A 22,779-nucleotide genomic window follows, 5' to 3' on the forward strand; every position below is an offset into this window, starting at 1 on the left:
AAAACAGAGGAAGGAAACTATAAGATACTTAATGAACATTAACACAAATATATTACATAAATTAACAAGTAGGCATTAATAACATATTAGATTATACATTATGACCAGATTGAATTTATGCTGGAAATGTAGGGTTGGTTCAACATAAAGAAGTTTATAAATGTATAACAACAAATAATTTTTAAAAAATTGATAACAATATATGTTGAAAAGGCTTTTGATAAAACCTAGTACTAATTTCTTTAAAAAGTCAAGCAAGATAAGCAATAAATGGACCTTTCCTTAATATAGTAAATAATGTCTACCACATCCAAGAGCTAACATTATATGAAATGGAGAAAAAAAGTTAGAAGCCTTTCTAGGAATATCAGGGGATAGTGCTAAAAATGTTAACTATAGCGAATAAGAGAATAAGCATAGGCAAAGAAGAAATAAAATGATCACCTTTTGCAGGTGGTATGATAATTTAGAAAAACTAGCCAACCAAAAATTAATTGAAATAGTTAATAAATTCATTAACATTTTGGGATACAAAGTAATTTCACAAATCATTGGCATTATTGTAATTTTACAAGCCAAGCTACCAGGAAGAGCTAGAAAGAGATATCTCTTCCAGAAGTCTATTTGGAGTCAGCAGACCCAGTTAAGAACCCTTGCCAGAATTTAGAAATGTAAGGGATTTTTGAGGTTTTCTACTACACTCCCCCCTCCCTTTTTTAAAAACAGGTTTTACAGATGAAGAAAATGAACCTCAGAGAGGGTATTGGTTTTATCCAGTCATATAGTCATACTAGGATCCAGGAGTGGGGAACCTGAGGCCTCGAGGACATGTGTGGCCCTCTAGGTCCTCAAGTGCGGCCCTTCGACTGAATCCAAACTTCATGGAACTTATAGCTGTTACTAGGATCCAAGAGTGGGGAACGTGAGGCAATTTGTTGGGACACATGTGGGCTCAAGGCCGCAGGTTCCCCATCCCTGCATAGTGACTCCCAGTTCTCAGAATCCCTGTGGTGTTCTATTCAGGATACCAGAAAGCTACTTTGAGATCCAGATCCATTCTTGTGTTATTTTGTCCTCTAGCGTAAAAAAGAATTTATCCCCAAGAACGTGCACTGTTTTCAAAGGCACTCAAGAATACTCACCCTTTCCCTCACTGTTCCATTGATTTATTTTCATCTCACTTGCCTTTTACTTGTACATACTGAATCAAAGCAATCATTGTCTAATGTGGGGTATCCACACTCCCGGGGGTTCCAAGGCAGGCTATGCTTCCAAAAAAGGGAAATCCTGCTTCTAAAAAGGGGAGATCCTTTCTTCTAGCCCCATTCTATCTCCCACACTCCCTCCTAGGTTTTCTCTACGTGCAAAATGGTTGCACAGACTCCTGGAACACTGAATGCGTTTTGGACTGTTTCAAACAGGTACCACCCCTCTGCCACTTTCCACACCAGTAACCTGTTCATTCAGCTGCTTACAAGCTCTGGCTGGTAGAGTTCTGCCCAGAGGGCTCTTCTTGGTGCAGAGGACAGCCCCGCGGTATCTTCTGCACTTTGGTAATCGAATATGTGAGACCCCAATTTGGCCGAAAGACCTCGCACTGAACTAGGCAAATAGAAGGAAAGGCTTAGACCACTAAGGGGAAGAGAAAAGGGGATAGAGGGAGTGAGACAAAAGTAGCTCAGAATAAAAAAGGAAGTTTGTTGCTTCTCTCAAGATGCATTAAGGAAGTCACTGAAAATGAGGAAGCGAGGAGGATTGGTGTCCTGCAAACCCGGAGCACAAAGTGACGAAGAGCACAGGGGGTCAGGGTGTTGCTGAAAGTTGTTGCGGTGGCGGGGCTTGGTCCTGTGTCTTGGGCTTTTCTTTTGAGAACTCAAGTCGGCGCACTGGGCGAAAGAGGCTGCCACTGCCCGGAAACCGAGCTAGGAGAAGCTACGGTGTCATAAGCCGCAGGAGAATTCGAACTGTGAGTCTGAAAGGCAGTACTTTGGTGAACCAGATCTCTTTACTTCCCCTCTCCCCATGGCCATCCTGGAGAGCATCTAGGCAGTGGGTGAGGAGAAGTCAGCCCTGGGAAGCTTTGCCCTTACTCCTCTTCTCTTCATTGGCCGTGCTCTCCTCCCATTGTTTCTCTACCTACAGTCAGGTAAGACTGAACCTTCTCCCCTCCTCCTCTGTCCCCACCCTTCCTCCCTGAGTTTGGTTCCGTGGTTGGTGTGGTGGTTGACGGTGGGGGGAGTTGCTGCGGATGTTGGATTCTTTTTAAATTCCTTTTTTTTCCCTGGAAGCTGTCAGAGGAGGTTCTGCTCCTAACTCTCTAGGTTGGGTATATAGCTTTTTTTGAAGGCGGCATTTGTGTATACATAACATAGATACATAAAACTTTTATTACTACTTTGAAGAGACTGGATTGTGCAAAGAGGAAAAAGTGCCCGAAAGGGAAGTGTAGATGTAATCTTTCCTCCACTACCCCACCCCCCTCTCTGTTCTGGAATTTTCTTTTGTTTAGCTTCATGTTTTTATTCCTCGAAAAAAAAGTTCAAGTAACTTTATAGTAATATATAAGGTTCTTCTGCATTGCCTTTAACATTTACTAAGGCTCAATTTATAGGAAAAGACTAGAAACTTAATACACACAACCATTTAGGCAATAAGAATTATGCCAGGCTCTGTGCTAAATGCCATGGATACACAAACTTTTAAGATTTTTGTTTTGCCCAGTCCCTGCTCACACCTAGACATTAATTCATGGGAATTGGATAGTTCCATTGGGAAAAGGTGGGGAGAAATTAAATGTATATTCATTTATTTAGAAGAGAAATAAAATTGCATAGTAGATAGAGTGGATTTAGTGTCAGGAAGATCTTAAGAGTCCAAATCTGCCTGAGATGTTTTACTAGCTGTGTGACCTCAACCTTATCTGTAAAATGGGAATAATAATAATAGCACCAACTGAGTTGTTGTGGAGATTAAATGTGATAGTATACATAATTCAGCTAACATTAAAGAACTATATAAATGCTAGTTATGGAAGCTAAAACAAATTGTGCTGCTGTCAGTTTCCCCAAATCAGACTGAAAATTATGTAAATTTGCTATAGTAGAAATTAATATTTTTCTTATTAACTACTATTTGGTACCATCCCCCTTTCTATTAAAGTGAAGATAATAGTGGATGAATAAAGCAAGTTCACTACTACATAGCACAATTGAACATAATTACCACATTTATGTTTTATAGTAATAAAATTTTATTGGAATTTTAGCTCAATAGCTCATTATTAAGGTCACACAGAAACAAAACCTAGATGACTTTGTAAAAGTAACTAGTTTCTTCCAGTTGATGAAAAATAGGTAAAGGAAGGTCTTAGAATTTAGTTAAGTTAGATTAGAAATATTAATGTTCATAAGTTATTGAGGTTTAGCTTAGCCTGCCAAAGGTTGTTTTAACTTAAAGCAAAAGAGTAAGGATAAGAAGGTTCTTCCCTCCCCCACGTTGTAATATTTGGTTGAAGGAGTTGACAGTGACTTTTGTTGAGATATTCAAATTCTGTTGTTCAAAATTAGCACAATTTTAAAGTTCTTCAAGTTTGAATTTTTAAAATGGATTTGATACCTGCTTGAGAATCCCATAACTTAAAAAAAAATACAAAAAAAGTCTTACAAATAGGCCTCAAGCATATAAAATTTGAACAAATATTAAAACTCAGTAAAAGAAAATCCATAACTAGTGTACATATTAATTTATTGTATCATGAAAATAAATAATAGTATATATAATACCTGTAATTGTAGTTTTATAATCATTAAATCTATAATATTTTGCTTGTAGAAATTATGATTAAGTAGCATAATTACTTTTTTAGCGAAATGGTTTTGGAAAATTTAAACAAGTGAAAATTTGTCAGCTAAAATTGTTTAGTTGAAACCTACCTAATTTTATTTGTAATTCCAATCTAACATTTAAAAAAAAATTCTAATGGAGTAGATATGGATATTTCTATTGTATGGTGTTATTTCATCATTTTTAATAAAATAATGTTGTAAAGTCAGGGTATGACAAATATTTGTACTCTTAGAATTCTTTTAATATGGCTGGTATATTTCCATCATAATTTCTTATTGGAATTTGTTGGTATTGTGTAGAAATATTGGTGATTTTTATAGATTTTTCTTTCCAGTTAACATGTTGAAATTGTTAACAGTCTCAGTTTATTTACTGATTCTTGGGTTTTTAAAGTGTACTCTCATGCCATCTATAAATAAGGATAGTTTTATTTACTTTTTGATGATGTTTGTATCTTTGATTTTGTTCTCTTATGTTATTCCTATAAAAAACATTTATAAACAATTGCAAATATGAAATTGAGGGATGTCCTTCCTTTACTGCTATTCATACTGGAAAAAACATCTAACTAGTGTTTTTTCAGGGTACTTCATCTAAAACATATTCCTTTGATCCTATTAAAGAAGGGCCTGTCTTGTTTTTGAGGTTTCTGTTTAAAAATGGATTCGGTATTTTGTTTTCTGTATTTTTTGAAATTATCATTTGTTTTTATTGTATTTATTTATATGATTAACTTTCTCTTTTAAAAAATCTCATCTCTGGTATGAACACAACTTTGTCAAAGGAAATTATTTTCTGGAAGTATTGCCATAATTTTCCTACAATAATTTTATTTTAAAATTTTGCACTAATATTCACTGGTGACATTGTTTTATAATTCTTTCTCAGCTTTGCTTCTTGTCATAAAGATATTCATGTCTTTTGTTTTCAGTTTTAAGCATAAAATTTGACAATAAAACACTTCATTTCTGAAAATATAGCACTAAATCTATAAATTAATTAGGTGTCTTACTACTGTATTAAATTGACAAAGGCCAACCATGAGCAAGCTATCCACATTTTTTAATTTCTGTAAATAGTATTTTATAGTTATATTCAAATAACCTTATGTGTGTAGGTAGATCAATGCAGATTTTAAAAACAATTTCTGAGACACAAGTGCTTGATTGCATAGCTATTATTTGCCCTTTGAACTTTTGATTTTACTTGTTAAATCCATCTGCCCTAGGATCTTTTTTTCCCTCTTCAGTAATTCGTTTATGAGTTGCTCAATTTCCTTTTCTAACACTAGGTTGTTTAAGAGTTCAATTTCTTTTTTTGTTAGCATAAAAGTTATCTATTTTTGTAGATACCCATATCTTTGGGATTACCTTTTTTATTAGCATATAACTGAGTTGATCATTCTTATTATTTTCTCCCTCTTGTGAATTCATCTTTTAATTTAAAAAATTGGCAATTTGAGGTTTCTCTCTCTTTTTCTCTCTTATTTCTTATTAATTGGGTTGGGTCATAGTTTGTCAACATTTTTATGCATTTTTAAAAAAAGCTCTTAATTTTGTTTATTTTTCTGGAGTCATTTTGATTTTTGAGTTTATTTCTCCTAATTTTCAGGGTTTTTTGAATATTTTTGGGTTGATAATTTGTTTTTAGAATCTAATTGTATTGTTAGCTCATTGATCCATTCTTTTCTAATTTTTCAAAAGAAATTTTTAAGGAACACTACTTTACTTTTGGCCTGTTGTTTCATTATCATTATCCAATATAATTGTTGTTTCTATTATTTGTTCTTTGACTCAGTTATTATTTAGGATGTTGTTTCTTTGACTGACTGTAGATGTATTTTTTTTGCTTATATTTGCTTGACTTATTGCTAATTTCATCTCATTATAGTCTATAAGAGATGATTTTTTTCTCTTTTTACATTTATTTATGATTCTTTTATATCTGAACACATGATCAGGCTACCTATAGATATCAAAGAGTTGCTGGGAAAAAAATGTATTATTTAATATTCCAAGTCAATCATTCAACGAATAATTACTAAGTGCCTACTATGTATATAACAACACTGTTCTAGGCAGGCTTTGGGGATTTAAGTAGAAAGAATGAGACAATCTCTACTTGAAATGAGCTTATATTTTAATGGAGAAGACTGCAAATACATAGAAAAATATGTATCACATAAATATAAAGTTAACAAATATGCAAAGTAGTTAAATTCCAAGTAATTTGGTGGGAAGGGCACTAACATTTTGGAGGGTTTAAGAAAGCCTTCACACAGAAGACCACGCTTATTCTGTATCTTAAAGAAACCAAAGATTTTTATGAGGCAGAGGTAGGAAGGGAGCCTGCAGCAAGCACATAGGGTAAGCAGGAACTGAGAATGGAGGTAAAACATCTTCCATGAAGAAGAGCGGGAAGGCCAGATGACAGTGGAGATGGGATACAGGGAAAGAGACAGGGAGCAATGTCTACTGAGGCTGGAAAGATAAATAGATTCTGGATAGGTGGTGAAGGGCTCAAAAACTCTAAATAGGAGTTTATATTTTGTCCTCAATACAACAAGAAGTCACTGGAATTGATTGAATAGTGACCTGCATTTGAAATATACATTTAGGGAAAATTACTTTTGGTATAGTGTGTGGGATTGAGTGAAGTAAGGAGAGTCTTGAGGCAGGAAGGGACTTGTTTCAATCATCTAGGTGACAGGTGATTAGTGCCCAAACTAATGTATTAGCTATGTGAGTAGAGAAAAGGGTCAGATGGGAAAGATACTGTGAAGGTAGGAATGACAATATTTGGCCATTGATTGAATGTGTAAGGTGAAAGAGACTAGAGTCTAGCACGGGGTGGGGAACCTGCGGCCTAGAGGCCCATGTGGCCCTCTAGGTCCTCAAGTGTGGCTCTTTGACTGAATCCAAACTATACAGAACAATTGTGAAGTTTGGATTCAGTCAAAAGGCCACACTTAAGGACTAGAGGGCCACATGTGGCTTCGAAGGCCGCAGGTTCCCCACCCCTGGGACTAATGCTGAAGTTACGAACCAAAGGTCAGTCAAATTTAGTTTATCCAACAGTATGTTTTCTTTGTTGTTTATCTTTCTGTTGAACTTATTCAACACTAAGAGAGGCATATTAAAATTTCCTGCTATTATTGAGTTAATATCAATATCTTTAAAATTTTTTATTTTTATTTTCAGTTTCAAATACTCTTCCTTCCTCTACCCCACCTATTGGGAAGGCAAGAAATATGAATATCAATAAATTTTTGAAAATTTTACCAATTGATTCAATGCCATTTGGCTTTTTATATGCTTAATATTAAATTTTCTTTAACTAGTACCTTTAAGACAGCTAGATGGTATGGTAGATAGAGTACTAGACTAGGACTCAGGAAGATTAGAGTTAAAATTTTGCCTCATCTAGCTCACTGAAGCTCTCAGCCTCATATTCGTCATTGGTAAAAATGAAGATAACAATAACACCTACCTAATAGAGTGTTGTGGAGATAAAGTTCTTCGAAAACCTTAAAGTACTATATAAAGACTAGTTTTAAAAAATAAATAATATTAGTTTCCTTGTTTATGTCTCTTGACATAATTAGTTTTTACTGCTGTCCTATCAGTCTTATCTGAGATCTCAATTGCAGTTTATAGTTTTTTTCATGTAAATAGCATTTTTTCCCCAATTACACGTAAAGATAGTTTTCAACATTCATTTTTATAAAATTTTCAGTTCCAAATTTTTCTCCCTTCCTCCCTCCCCTCTTGCTCTAGAAGAGAGAAAGCAATCTGATATAGGTTATACATGTGCAATCATGTTAAATATATTTCTACATTAGTCATGTTGTGAAAGAAAAAACAGAACAAAAGGAAAAGAAAACTCATGGAAAAAAAACAGAGAAAGTGAAAATAGTATGCTTCAATTTGCATTCACACTACATCAGTTCTTTCTCAAGATGTGGATAACATTTAACACCATGAGTCTTTTGGAATTGTCTCAGATCATTGTATTGATGAGAAGAGCTAAGTCTACCATAGTTGATCATCACACAATGTTGAGCTAAATTAGTTCATTTAAGTCTTTCCAGGTTTTCTGAAATCTGCTTCCTCATCATTTCTTACAGCACAATAGTATTCCATTACATTCACCACAGCTTCTTCAGCCATTCCCCAGTTGATGGATGTCCCTCAAATTCCAATTCTTTGCCACTACAGAGCTGCTATAAATATTTGTATATGTGTAAGTGCTTTTTTCTTTTTTGTGATCCCTTTGGGATACAGACCTAGTAGCGGTATTGCTGGATCAAAGTAGCACAGTTTGATTGCCCTTTGGACATAGTTCCAAATTGTTCTCCAGAATGGTTGGATCAGATCATAACTCCAACAACAATGTCCCAATTTTCCCACATCTTTTCCAACATTTATCATTTACCTTTTTGTCATGTTAGCCAATCTGATAGGTGTGAAAGGGTACATTAGAGTTGTTTTAATTTGCATTTCTCTAATTGATGGTGATTGACTATAGATGCTTTGATTTTTTTCATCTAAAACTGCCTGTTCATATCCTTTGATAATTTATCCATTGGGGAATGACATATTCTTATAAATTTGACTCAATTCTCTATATATTTGATCTCAGCTGCTAATAAGAACTTTGTGCTGTCTTACCTAGACACTGCCTGCACTGGGCTGCACTCCCCTCAAGTCCTTCCAAGTTATCTTGAGTTTGAAAATTGTTTCAACCCATCTTATGGGGGTGCTATCCCTCTAGAATTTATTTAGAGGCTTGATTTAACATTGTTTTGAAGGAAACTGGCAAGAGCTCAGGCAACTTCCCAGCTTTCTCCACCATCTTGGCTGCAGCTTATAGTTTCTGGAAGCAAAATAGATTTTGGTTTATTATTTCTTCATTTTTACTTTGTGTAAAAGTTATTTATATGCAGAAAATTTGAAGGGTTGGTTTCTTGTCTATTCTATTTTTCTTTTTGTATTAATGTATTATGTAAAGGGTTATAATAGTGGTTTGTGTTCTTTAGTAAATACATACATATATGTAGAAAGACAGACAGACAGATAGATAGGGGGATAGATAGATAGATAATGGCATATAATGCATTGTAATACAAAACCTTACTTTCTCTTTTCTGGAGGCAATTAGTTTGTTCCATATGTTTTGTTTATGCTCATTTGAACCTGGCCTCTCCCCTTCCCATTTCCTTAATTATTCCTTCTTTCTGTTACTCCTCTCAGTCTCAAACTCCTTACTTTTACTGTTATTTTTACTCTCTGTTTTATTTGTGTGGTAATCAAACCTCCATTTTTCTAATATCATTGAAATCAGTGTTATTAATTTATAATTTCAAAGAAATATTATTTTTCTTCTACCCTTTCTTAATCCTTTCCCCATATAGGATTCTCCAGCCATCTAGCAGTGGAGTGTAATGGAAAATGTCCTGTAACATTAATTAAAGGGGGCCTAATGTACCCTGGTTTGAAGATTAAAAAAAAGCCAGATTTCTGTGTGTATTTTTTTTTCTTAGGGGGAAGTTATGTGTTCTGGAAAGTGCAAAGCCTTGCTATTTCCCTACATTGTCATTCTGCTCAATTACTAGTGATGAAGTACAAAAGTCACATGAGTGTGATTATGGTTTAGTTGTCAACATCAGTCAGAAACCATTATCTGTGGGGTTAAGCTGACTAGAAAGAGATTTTTGGAAACACAAGTGAAATTTCAAAACTTTTCAGCAACTTTGTAATACATTTCAGGATTGTATGGTATAGTTTAAGTTGCACTTACAGAATACAGTTTTTTTTAAAATCCACAAACAGTAAAGAGACTTACAGAAACTGCATACCAGCAAAACAGATTCTGCTTTGCTTTCTGCTGTACCAATAGTTGTCATCATAGGGAACTTAGCATAAGAAAACATTCAGGACTAGGAGTCTTAAGATTTGAGTCTGAGTATGGACAAGGCATTTAACCCCTTCGAGCCTGTTTAATCATTGACATAAAGAGGATAATGAAGTCCTGTGTCCTTCACAGGGCTTTAAAAACCATAGTTTCCTTTTGGCTCATTATCCCTTCACCTTCATTCATCCTCAATTAATCAGTCAACAAGTATTTATTAAGCACTAGGAATCAAGCACTGTGTAAACACTGAGGATACAAAGAAAGGCAAAAACCCCAAAACAGATCCTGTTTTCAAAGAGTTTACTTCCTAATGGGAGAGATAACATGTAAATAAATAGATATATACTAGAGAGTACAGAGTTAGAGGAGAGGTCAAGTATTTCTTCTGGAATAGTGGAGCAAGGGAGGGGAAGAAAGTAATCAGTTTATAATAATAGTTAACATTTATATAGTACTTGCTATGTATCAGACACTGTGCTAAGCACATTACAGTTATTATCTCTTTTGATCCTCACAACAATCCTGGAAGGTAGGTGCTATTATTATCATAATTCTACAGATGAAAAAATTGGGGCAAACAAAATTTAAGGGACTTGCCCTAAGTCACATAATTGGAAAGTGTCTAAGGCCAAATTTGAACCCCTATCTTCCTGACTCCAGGCCTGACACTCTATCCATTGTGCCACCTATGTGCCCCTATTAGAAAATTAAGGAATTTGGGGTAGAATAGCCCAAAGAAAGTTGGATGGTTTCCTGCTAAAAACTGTGGACAGTTCCAATACAGTTGATTCTCTATATTTGTTCTGCTAAGATTCTATATAATAATTTTGTTTCATTTCTACTATTATATTCAGCATGAACATGTACCTAAGTATTTTGATGTGCTTTAATAATTTGCACAGATATATTATTATCTAAGATTTGTTATATCCTAAATTAAAATTTTATTAAATCTTAGAGCTCAGTTCTTTTACCTTCAGAAGAGATCTTCAATTTTATAATGAAAGATGAAATAAATGTCCAAGTTTGCTTCCATTTATATGATTTAGTATATCATTAGACTGTAGTCAATAGTCCTTGATCTTCCAGCTTCTGCTCTTTGTAATGGTTTTTAGAAATAGACCACATCAGGGTAATAGATATGTATTCCATTCTATTCCTTCATCTGACATTTTTAGACTTTTGAGTTTCAGATTTGGGGCTGGTGAAGGTAGAATCACACATATATGTATAGTTAGTGATATATTCTGTAATTTAATTTTTCTCTCTTTTTCTTCATCAGGTTAGCTAATAATTTGTTGATTTTTGCCAGTCAAAAAACCCTTAGTTTTATCTTTTTAATAGAATTATTTTCAAGTTTCCAATTTATTCTTTAATGTTAAAGATTTTTCTTTTGTATTCTTTCAAGAGTAGCTTTTTCTAGTCTAATTGAAGATTAAATATCCATATTAAGGTAAAAAGAAGGGATTAAATAAAATGTTTCAGGTAAATGAAAAAGAAGACACATGCCAAAATAATAAATTTGAGTAAGGCAACAGTAGAAAGAAATACTGTAAAGTGAGAGAAACAGGAAAAGCATTGTTCTTAAAGCTATCACAGATATTTTAAAAAATCATCATTAATTCTATATGCCCTGAATTGCCACTCAGATACCAACAGTATCTAAGTACTTAAAGAGAAAAAAAAAACCAAGAGACATACAAGAAGATATAATTTTATGTGACTTTAATATTTCTCTTTCAGATTCTGATAAACCTAACAGAAAAATAGCCACATGGAAGTCATAAATTTGAACAGAATATTGGTAAATTAGCTTTGACTGAACTATGGCAACTATTGAAAAGCAATATTAAAGGCATTCTTATTTTTCAACATCATATAATACCTTAAATATGTTACTGTATGTCATAACAATTCACAGGTAAATATAAAAAGGCAGAAATGTTAAATATACTATTTATAGATTTTAACAAAATAAAATAAAGAACCAAGAAAGAAAATTAATTAGTTTTACAGATTTTACTGGGACTAAGTAATAGCAGCTTAAATAATGAGTAGGGCAAAGAACAAATCATAGAAATAATGGAAAATTGAGGAAAACAGAAGAATAATAGCAAGATATAATATATTAAAGTGAGATATGACTGAAATATTCCTTAAAGAAAAATGTACATATCAGACAACATATATCCAGTTTTATATAATGAACATTTTAGTTAGCATGCACAAATGTGCAAGGTATTGTTTTAAGTGTTGAAGATAAAAAGAGAAATGTAAAAAGAGAATTATTAATTTAAAAAACTACAAAATAAATTTACAATTCCAAAATGAGTACAAAAATTATAAAATCAAAGCAGAAATAAATTGAAATCATGGTTTATTGAACTGTTAAAAATAATTGTTTTTATTTAAATAACTAACAAAATTGACACACCATTAATTTGATTTTTACAAGGCAATGGAAAGCCAAATTGCAAAAAAAAAAATTCACATTTTTTTTAGTCAGAGTGGAAAATTCACAAAGAAAATTTAAAAAAAATCGCCAGGAATGATATTTGTATATAAGCAACTACCATAGTTACAATCATAATGACATTCTAAGACACAAAGAAATAATAAAACAAAATCAAAAAAATGAAAAAAAAGAAGTGAATTTGAAACAGCTCATCAGAAAAACAACTGATCTGGAGATCAAGGAGAAATAGTGTAAGAATAGTCAGACTCCATGAAAAATTATGATTAAAAAAGAATCTTGATACAATATTACAAGAAATTATCAAGGAAAATTGTTCTGAAGTTCTAGAACAAGAAGGCAAAGCAGAAATAGAAAAAAATCCATCAATCACTACCTGAAAGAGATCTCAGGAGAAAAACTTACAGGAATATCATAGCCAAGTTTCAAACTCCCAGATTAAGGAGAAAATATTAGAAGCAACAATAAATAAATAATTTAAATATTGTGGAGCTACAATAAAGATTACACAAGACTTAACAGCTACATGTTGAAGGATTGTAGGTCCTGGAATACTATATTTTATAGATCTGAAGAACTGGGGTTATGACCAAAGGTAACTTACCCAATGAAGTTAAGTATAAATCCAAATTTTTTTTTAAAAAAGGAAAACTGTGAAAAAGGAAAAAAATGAACTGAAACACTTTCATGTATTTGTGACAAAAACAGCAAAATTTAAAGGAAAATTCAACATGTAACATCCAGGAGAAATATGAGGTAAATATTAAGGTCTGATTATAAGGGATTCAATAAGGTCAAATCATTTACATCTCATATATGAAAATATTATCAGTTCTATTATGACCATCATCATTATTTGGGTAGTTTGAAAGCAAGGCTTGGGCTGAGCTAAGTATGATGGGGTGATTCTAAAAAAAACTGTAGGGAGAGACAAAAAGAAGCAATTTTCTCGTACAAACGAGGCAAAAAAAAAAGAAAAAATCAACATGGAAGAAGCTAGTAGAAGGGAGGGCAGGTAGTGCTGCAACCTTAATCTCATCAGGAATGGATTGAAGAGGGAAAAACATCTCTATCTCTATCTCTATATCTAAAAGGACATAAATCTCTTCTGATATTCAGAAAGAAATAAAAGGGCATGGGGATGGAGTGGGGAGAGAGGATGAGGGAGGGATTCTTGGAGGGGATAGGTAGGTTAAGGAATGAGGGCAAAGTAGCAGGTAGAGATAAAGCAGGTGAATGAGGAAGGATTGGAATAGAGTGAGAAGGACAGTGAGAAAAAATAGGAAGGAGGAAAATATACAATAAGCAATTACATTTAGAATATGAATGGGATGAATTTACCCATAAGATGTAACTGATAGCTCATTAAAAATTTGAATTCAATAATATGTTGCTTTCAGGAAATGCTATAAAAATGAGAGATACATACAAATGTAAAATAAAGGTCAAGAGTAGAATTTATTGTATAAAAAAAGAGGGGTGGTAATCATGATTTCAGACAAAGTTAAAGCTAAAATAGATTTAATCAAAAGAGAAAAATAGGGAAACTATACTATGTGTCAGCCATATTATTCAATATTGTTTTAGACTATTTAAAATGACCAGACAGTATAAAATACCTGAGAGTATACCTACCAAAACAGACACAGGAACTATACAAATATATATATATAAATACTTCATACATATAAAGTTAGATATAAATAATTGAAGCAATGTTTATTGTTCAAGGGTAAAACCAATTGGTAGCTGCTAAATTTTATGTGATACTGACTGTGTCTCTATGATACTTGAATTATTTGTTTCTGGCTGCTTGAATTATTTTCTTCTTGACTGGGCACTCTGGAATTTGGCTATAGTATTCCTGGGAGTTTTCTTTTTATGATCTCTTCCAGGAAGTGATTGGTAGACTCTTTCAATTTTTCTTTTACACTCTGGTAAGAGAGAATGTTAAAATTAAAATAAAATATTAAAATTAAAAAATTAAAATAAAAATTAGAGCAATTATCCTTTATAATTTATTGAAATATGATGTCTAGGCTCTTCTTTTATTATTGTTTTCAGGTAGGAATTCTTTTCTTCTCTCAGGTTTTGTACCTTTTTACCATTTGGCCAATCCTGTTTTTTAATCTATTTTTTTTCTTCAACAGCTGTTTTTAATCAGTTATTTTGTTCTTCTTTTATCAAACTGTTAATTCCTTTTCATAATTTTCTTGCATTGTTCTCATTTCTTTTTCCAATTTCCCCCTAACACTCCTATTTAATTTTAAATATCATTTTAGTTCTTTATTTAGCTTTTGCAGAAACTATTATTGGTCTTGTCCAATTTTATTTTTCTTTGCTCATAGCCTTTTTCACACTAATCTTCTCTATCAATACAGTAGCTTTTTATGATCAGGTTCTTCTTTTGTTGTTTGCTTATTTTCTTCACCTCTTGCTTAACTTTTTTTTTTGTTTTGGTTAGAGTTTGGCTCTGCTCACCCAAGGGTTGGGAGAATGGTTCCAAGCTTTTAGGATTTTTCATGTTGTAGTTTTCACAGCTGGTTCTGGAGATTTATAAGTTTTTAGTGTTTCCAAGGTGGTATGATGCAGTAAGAGGTCTGATCACTGCTATCCTGGTCTGCACTATTGTCCTTACTTAAGAAGGGACCCTGCTCCTTTGTGCCTACAGATGTCTCTGTCTGCCCTAGATCTCAACCCAGAACTGCTTATTGGAAAATAGAGTTGCCAAATTGCACCGTCTGGTACTCCAGTGCTAGCACTGGGGTCCCCTGTAATCTCTTTTTTGATTTGTTGGTAAATTTAATCCCCTTACCATCTCTGGGCTGAGAGCACCTGAAACTGCTGCTGCTTCTGTCCCAGGTGCCTCCAAAGTTCACAGCTGGTGCTGTTATATACGTTCCAGGCCACCCCCTACCCCAGTGTCACAGGTACTCTTCACAGTCACTTCAGAACTCTTAAATTGTCTTGGGCTAGAAGAATGCCTTACCTTGATCTTTTGTTGGCTATACCACTCCAGAATTTGATTTGTAGTGCTATTTTAAGGTTATTTGAAAGGAAATGTTGGGAGAGAGTGATTGTAAAGCTCACTCTACTCTGCCATCCTTGTTTTACCCTCTTAGTTGGTTTTTCAAGACCAACTGATTGATTTCAAAGAAGAAATTTTTTTCACAATTTTCTTCAACTTTGGCATACACCATTGGGTAGATGATATTGAAAGATGAGTATTATAATTTAGCTAAGTGTAGACAGCAGTGAACATCTTCATTTTGGATTTACATATGTGGTCCATGCAGGGTATCTTTTTTGCTTTGATTGACATTAAAATAGTTTTGAATGAAAATAATCTTGGAACCAGACTCAGACCCTAGAATTGCTATCTCACAAAGTGAGACAAAGATTTTCAAAAATAATGGAGCACATCCAATCACATTGCTCTCACTAAAAATATTAATAATACTTTGGCAAAAAAAACAAGTTTTGCACCATTAATAATTAAAATAAATTTATTTGTAATAACATCTTTTAAAAATTCTTTTTGTGTGTGTTTTATAGTCTTCTAATATAGTAGTAGATATGAATACTCATATATGAATACATATCTTCTAATACATTAGTATATAAACACTCATTACTTTACCTATATAGTAAATAAATATACATATATTGGGGTACTGCTTAACAAATGGAGTGAAAATAGTGTGGAAAACACTATTCAACTTAATGAATTTCATTTGAGCTTAGATGTGAATAAGATTTTCCTTATTTCCTTTTCTAGTTCTGGTTGACACCATTCCAGAAGTTAACCTGAGTAAATCAGTTAACAGTTTTTGGCCTGAACTTATTCCTCTGTAAGATGGGGATAAAATAGCACCTACCTAACAGGGTTGTTGTAAGGGTCAAATAAATTAATATGTAAAGTACTTTGCAAACCTTAAAGTTATGTAAATGCTTGCTAGTTATATTCTATTAAACTGAACAATGAATATTGATTTTAAGTCTAAAAAATATCTTTGAACTCCAGAATTTACTTTAGATCATTTTTACCTGAAATTCCTAAATGTAGGAGTTGAGAGTTCACAATAGAAAGGACATATGCAGGACTTTCTTGTTGATTTTTATATTCCAGCTCTGTCTGAATAAAGCATAAAACTTTCTTTGATGTCATTTTAAATGTTTTCACACCTCTCTCAAGATACTAACTTTTTAAAAAAGAGAGCTGCTGTTGGGATTACCACTTCAAGGACAAATTTGGTCATTGGTCAGTTGAAAAATAGAGCTAATGATGTTTTCCCAAGTTTGATGTTTGTCCCCACAGAACTTACTGTTGATTTTGACAACATCTTTTTCAAGCTGTGGTCATGCTTTAAGAGATCAGTTAAATAAACTTTATCATGACCAAAACAATTAACGTGACTATCTCCTTCCTAGTGTTTCTGTTTTATATGGGAAATCATAGCCATATGACCTATGGAGGTGATTTTGCTTGTTAAAACCCACAGTGATGAACCACATCTATAAATTCATTATCAGTTTGGAGTGGTGTATATACAAATGGTGTCTATTAATTGATGAAGAATGTTTTGATAAGGAATTAGCCATTGCATACAAGTGTTGGTATCAGCAACTGATTCTTACTCTTCCAAAAAAATCTTTTCGTCTCTTTGTTATTTGTATGTTGTTAATTTCTTTCTTGCTTTGTGTTTTCTAGAAGTTCTTTAAGATAAAAATGGGACTCATATGTGTAAATATTATTTGAACCATCATTTTTCATCTTAAATTAGATTCTCTACTACACGGTAATCCATTGTAGTATGGGATTATAATTTTTAAGCAAACTGGCTTATTTAAAACAAAAATTTTGATCTTCTTATTCATGTTTTACATCTTCCACTTATAGTCTACACAAATTTAAATGTCTGTTTATTTTAGAGTTAGCTGATTTAGTAGCCAAAAATAAGAAGCCCTTAGCTGATTATGATAACTTCCTTAGAAAATGAGTTGTTTTCAAAGTTAAAATGCTTTCTTTGAGAGAATTTCTTTCTTTCAGAGAAAACATCTGAATTCACAACTGACTTTCCACATAAAATAAATAAAAGATTAAGGATGATTTAATAAAGGAACCAAATTATTTGTGAGAACTGCAGAAGTTTTGCTAATCAGACTGTGAAACCACATTTCATCTAGTAGCCACCAAGGCAAAAAACAATAATTTTTACTGACTTTTTTTAGTCCAGCAAATCTATGTTTTCACTTACTGAAGGACATACTATGTTTGTAGTACCAAGTGTGTTCTATGTATATAGTCCATTGAAAAGAATAATTTTATCATAGGCCAGATTTAATATTTAAAAAATTGCTTTAATACTTACATTGTTTCCTTAGGGATCTGTAAAAGCTTAGGGATCTATAAAACCACATAGAAAGTTAAGGTAATGTTGTTCTAGGCACATAGACATTCCATGGAGTCCTCACATAACCTGGGCACCATTGGGGGTTCCATTTAAAATTGAAAATTCTTAAGGGATTCTAGATTCAATTAAAGTCTTTCAGGGCCAGAATAATGGTAGGAAGGGTATCAGTGAGTAACTAGATTATGGGTATTCCATATGGAGTCACTTGGCTGAAGGAGCCTCCCTCAAACAATTTCAATACTGCCTTGTAACCTAAAGCATAGTGAAATGAATAGAACCAGGAGAAATGTTATATACAGCAACAGCAATTTTTTTTTGATAAAGAATTGTGAATGACTTGGCTAGTCTTAGCAATACAGTGATCCAAGAAAATCCCAAAGGACTAATGATGAAATATGCCATTTGCTTCTAGAGAAAGAGCTGATATTGTTTTAATACAGACTGAGCATGCTATTTTTCACTTTCTTTCATTCTTTTTCTTTTATTCAAGCCTTCCTGTACAAAATGACTAATATGGAAATGTTTTACATGATTGCACATGTATAACCTATATCTGGGTGCATCTAAGAGGGTGGGGGACAGAGAAAGAGGAAGGGATTAAGAGAGGGATAGAATTTGGAACACAAAACTAATGTGATTGGGGAAAAATAAAATACATTAAAAAGAAATAGCAGAGTGCTGTCCTTAGGAACTGTTGCTGTTTAGCTAGATGGGTGTCTGCTCTCCTTTGCTGGAAGAGCTTATTATGCCTGCTTCTTTTTCTCTGTTGTGGTGCTTCTTGACATTTTGGGGGATACATTTCATTTTCTTCCTTTTTGTTCTCTCTGCCTTTTTTCAGTCTTCATCTATTTTATTTTTAGATTTATCTTGTATGTAACAAATCTCCATGTTTTATTTAATGCATTTATGTCTGTTAGTTATGTCTGTGTATTTTCTTCAATTTACTTGTATTAATTTAACACACTTAAAGAATACTGAATTTAATAAATATAAATCAAAATGACAAAAAAGTCTAATATAAGGTGGAACATTTAACTTGTACAATATTTAAATACTAGCCATTTTTGTACGAGAAGTCTTGAACAAAAGAAAAAAATGAAACAAAGAAAATGAAAAATAGCATGCTTTGGTCTGTATTCAAATAATATCAGTTCTTTTTCTGGAGGCAAATAGTATGCTTCATCATTAGTCCTTTGAAATTGTCTTGGGTCATTGTATTGTTGAGAATAACTAAGTCATTCACAGTTCTTCATCAAACAATGTGGCTGTTACTGTGTACAAGATTCTCCTGGTTCTCTTCACTTCACTATGGATCAATTCATGTAAGTCTTTCTAGGTTTTTCTGAAATCATCCCTCTTGTCATTTCTTATAGCACAATAATACTCCATTACAATCATATAGCATGGCTTGCTTAGCCATTTCCCAATTGATGGACATCACTTTGATTTTAAATTCTTAGCCACCACAAAAAGAGCGACTATAAATATTTTTGTACAAATAGATTTCCCCCACCCCTTTTTTGGATGTCTTGGGCTTTTGGTCACAGTTCCATATCGTGCTGTGAAATGGTTGGATCAATTTACAACTCCACCAACAGTGCATTAATGTCACTGTTTTCCCACATCTCCTCCAACATACATTTTTTTCTTTTTTGTCATATTAGTTTCTCTCTTTTTTTTTGTGATAATATTGTTGCTAGCACCTGCTTTCTACCTCACCAACAAGTCCTGTTTGCCCATTGGGGGGAAGAAGGAAAAAAAAACTTGTAACAAATGTGCATAGTTAAGCAGAACAATTCCAGACCTTAATTATTTAAAAAACCTGTTTGTTGTTTTTGTTGTTAATATGGATAATTTTGCTTATGGTTTTCCTAATATTCAACAAGCTCTGCATTGCTATTATAAATCCAGCCTGTGCATAGGACATGATCTTTGTGATTTTTTTTTTTTTTGCTGTAGACTCCTCGCTAGCATTTTATTTAAAATTCTTGCTTCAATATACATTAGGGAAATTGGTTCTTAGTTTTATTTCTCTTTTTTTGCTCTCCCTAGTTTAGGCATCAAAATCTTATTTGTATCAAACAAAGAATTTGGTAGGACTCTTCTTTCTTTGCCCATTTTTCCAAATAGTTTATATTGTATTAGAACTACCTATTCTTAATAATATTCTATTTTTTCTCTTATTTTTTATTCATTTTTAATTAAAACTTAAATAGAAAGTAAGAAAAGGAAAAAAGCATGCCATGTGCATAGCAGAACATAAGAGAGGATTAAAAATGTGTAATGATAAATTTTCATTTCAAAATGTGTAATGATAAATTTTCATTTCAAGAAAGCCTGTACGAGAAATGCTACATGTTATGTTGAAACTGTTCATCTTTTCTTTGCTTCCTTGTAAATTTTCTTTTGTTCTCTGCTGTGTACTTTTTACTTTGTTCTTTTTTCACCCTTGTTGAATAAATTTTCCTTTCAAAAACTGGAAAAAAAATTTTCAGTATATTAAATGCTAGGTGCATATAAAATTGGTTGGTAAGATATTGTCAAGCACCGGTTTTCATGCAAGCTGCTTTATGCTCTTTATTATGAAAATGCAGTTTAAATTTGCCCTTTGCCCTCACTCTTTCCTTTATATACATAATATAAAGCAATAGTGTCCTTTAAAATAGTAAGTTCACCCATTCTGGAGAGCAATTTGGACCAAAGGGTTATAAAACTGTGCATACCTTTCATCCAGACTGGAGTCAGGAAGACTCAACTTTCTGACTTCAAATTCAGCCTTAGACATTTAGTAGCTGTGTGACCCTGCATAAGTCGCTTAATTCTGTTTGCCTAAGTTTTCTTATCTGTAAAATGAGCTGGGAAGGAAATGGGAAACAACTCCATTATCTTTGCCAAGAAAAACCCTTAATGGGTCACAGAGTGAAACACAAATGAAACAATGAGCAACAATAAATTGTCTAGTTAATTTTTTCCTCACAAAACAAGCTCTTAATTTTATTTATTAGTTTCATGGTTTTTTTTTTTAACTTTGAATTTTATTAATGTCTCTTGATTTTTGGAATTTATATTTTGGCATTTATTTGGAGATTTTTTACTTGTTCTTTTTCTAGTTTTTTTGTTGCATACCCAATTCATTTATCTGCTCTTTATCTATTTTATTGATCTATTTAGTTATCAACTTCCCCCTGAGTACTGTGTTGGCTGCATCTACAAGTTTTGGAAAGTTATCTGATTGCCATCATTATCTTTTTAAAATTTATTGATTGTTCCTGTTTTGTTTTTTGGTCCATTTATTGTTTAAAATTAGATTATTTAGTTTCAAATTAATTTTAATCCTATGCTTCCAAGATCTTTTATTGAATGTAATTTTTATTGCATTATTCTCCAAAAAAAGTGTATGTAATATTTTTGCTTTTATGCATTTGTTTGCAAAGTTTTTATGTCCTAGCACATGGTTGATTTTTGTGAAAGTGCCATATACAACTGAGTAAAAGGTATATTCCTTCCTATTCCATTAAATTTTCTTCAGAGGCATAATCTATCTAAGTTTCCAAAAATTCTCTTCATCTCCTTAACTTCTTTCTTATTTATTTTATGGTTAGATTTATGTGGGTTTGAGAGGGATAAATTGAGCTCCCCATTAGTATAATTTTACTGTTTCCTCCTATAATCCATTTATTATATATTCTCTCATACTTCAAGAATTTATATGCATTACTACAATGCTTATATGCTTAATATTTATATTCATTGTCTGATACCTTTTATAAAATGTAGCTTTCCTGAGTATCTCTTTTAATTAGGTCTATTTTTGCTTTTGCTTTGCTTTGTCTGATTGCTATCCCTGCCATTTTTACTTCAGCTGAAGCAAATAGATTCTATTGCAGACCCTTATTGATGTATCTTTTTGTTTTAAGTGTTTATCTCTTGTAAACAATAAATTGTTGAATTCTGGTATCTAATCTATTCTGCTATTCTCTTCTGTTTTATGAGTGAGTTCATCCCATTCATGTTCACAGTTATGTTTGCTGTGCATTTCCTTCCATCCTATTCTCCTTTGTTTATCCTTCTCTTTCTCTCTCTTTTTATAGTCCCCTCCTCAAAAGTCTGTTTTGCTTCTAACCTTTATCTCCCTTAATCTGCCCTCTCTCTTTTTACCCCTTCTCTCTTTTAGCTGTTTTCTCTCCTTCTTCCCCCATGGATAACGTGAATTTCTATACCCAATCTTTGAAACAATACAGTTGAGTGTGAGGTTTTAGCATTTTGCCCTCCATTGTAAAAACTCTTCTTTGTGCTCCTCTTTTATGTGTGATAAGTCCCTCCTTTTTTTCTTTTCTCTTCCCCCTTCTCCCAATGCATCCTTCTTTATCATTTTTCTTTTGAAATCATCCTAACAATATAGACTCACACTAATGACCTCATGGTTATAAAATTTTTAGGGATTACATGTATTTTTTTCCTTTTTGGGAATATATAGAGTTTAACCTTAATAAGTTTCTTATGATTTTTCTCTTATGTTTATGTTTTTATGCTATTGCATCTTGTATTTGAATCTTTGATCTTTTTTTTTTATCAGAAATGCTTGAAAGTTCTCAATTTCTTTAAATGTCCACCTTTTCCTCTGAAGGATTATGCTCAGTTTTGCTGGGTAAGTTATTCTTGGTAGGCAATCCTATCTCATTTGCCTTCCAGAATATCATATTCCACTCCTTTGCAGTGGTAGCTGCCAAATCTTGTTTGATCCTTACTATGGCTGTATGATATTTGAATAGTTTTTTTTTCTGGTTACTTGAATTATTTTCTCCTTGATCTGGGAGTATTGGCTGTAATATTCTGGGAGTTTTTGTTTTGGGATCTCCTTCAGGAGGTGATCAGAGGATTCTTTCAATTTCTATTTTACTCTCTGGTTCTAAGAGATCAGGGCAGTTTCCCTTTCTAATTTGTTAAATACGCTGTCTAGGCTTTTTTTTTTGATCATGGCTTTTAAGGGAGTTCAATGACTCTTAAATTATCCCTTTCAATCTGTTTTCCAAGTCTATTATTTTTCTAATTAGATGGGGTTTTTTTTTTTGATGTCTCATGGAGCTTGCATTTGACAAATTCTAATTTTTAAGGAATTATGTTTTCTTTTTC

At 32.8% G+C, this 22,779-nt stretch overlaps 1 protein-coding gene across 4 annotated transcripts in view; it reads left to right on the forward strand.

Annotated features, from left to right (window-relative positions):
• The first annotated feature begins 1,469 nt into the window (after positions 1-1,469).
• SYK (spleen associated tyrosine kinase) overlaps positions 1,470-22,779 on the forward strand; it is a 137,349-nt gene continuing 116,039 nt past the window's right edge. For 2 of the 4 annotated variants that reach the window (XM_020979708.2, XM_020979709.2), the window contains exon 1: positions 1,470-2,146. The gene's annotated coding sequence lies outside the window, so the exon portion shown is untranslated. Of the gene's footprint in view, positions 2,147-18,943; positions 18,969-22,779 lie in introns of those variants that run through there. The other 2 variants (XM_020979707.2, XM_078152827.1) reach the window with 2 other exon arrangements.

This window comes from Phascolarctos cinereus, unplaced genomic scaffold (assembly GCF_003287225.1).
Source record: "Phascolarctos cinereus isolate Bilbo 61053 unplaced genomic scaffold, phaCin_HiC Scaffold_4;HRSCAF=312, whole genome shotgun sequence".
Lineage (NCBI taxonomy): Eukaryota > Metazoa > Chordata > Mammalia > Diprotodontia > Phascolarctidae > Phascolarctos > Phascolarctos cinereus.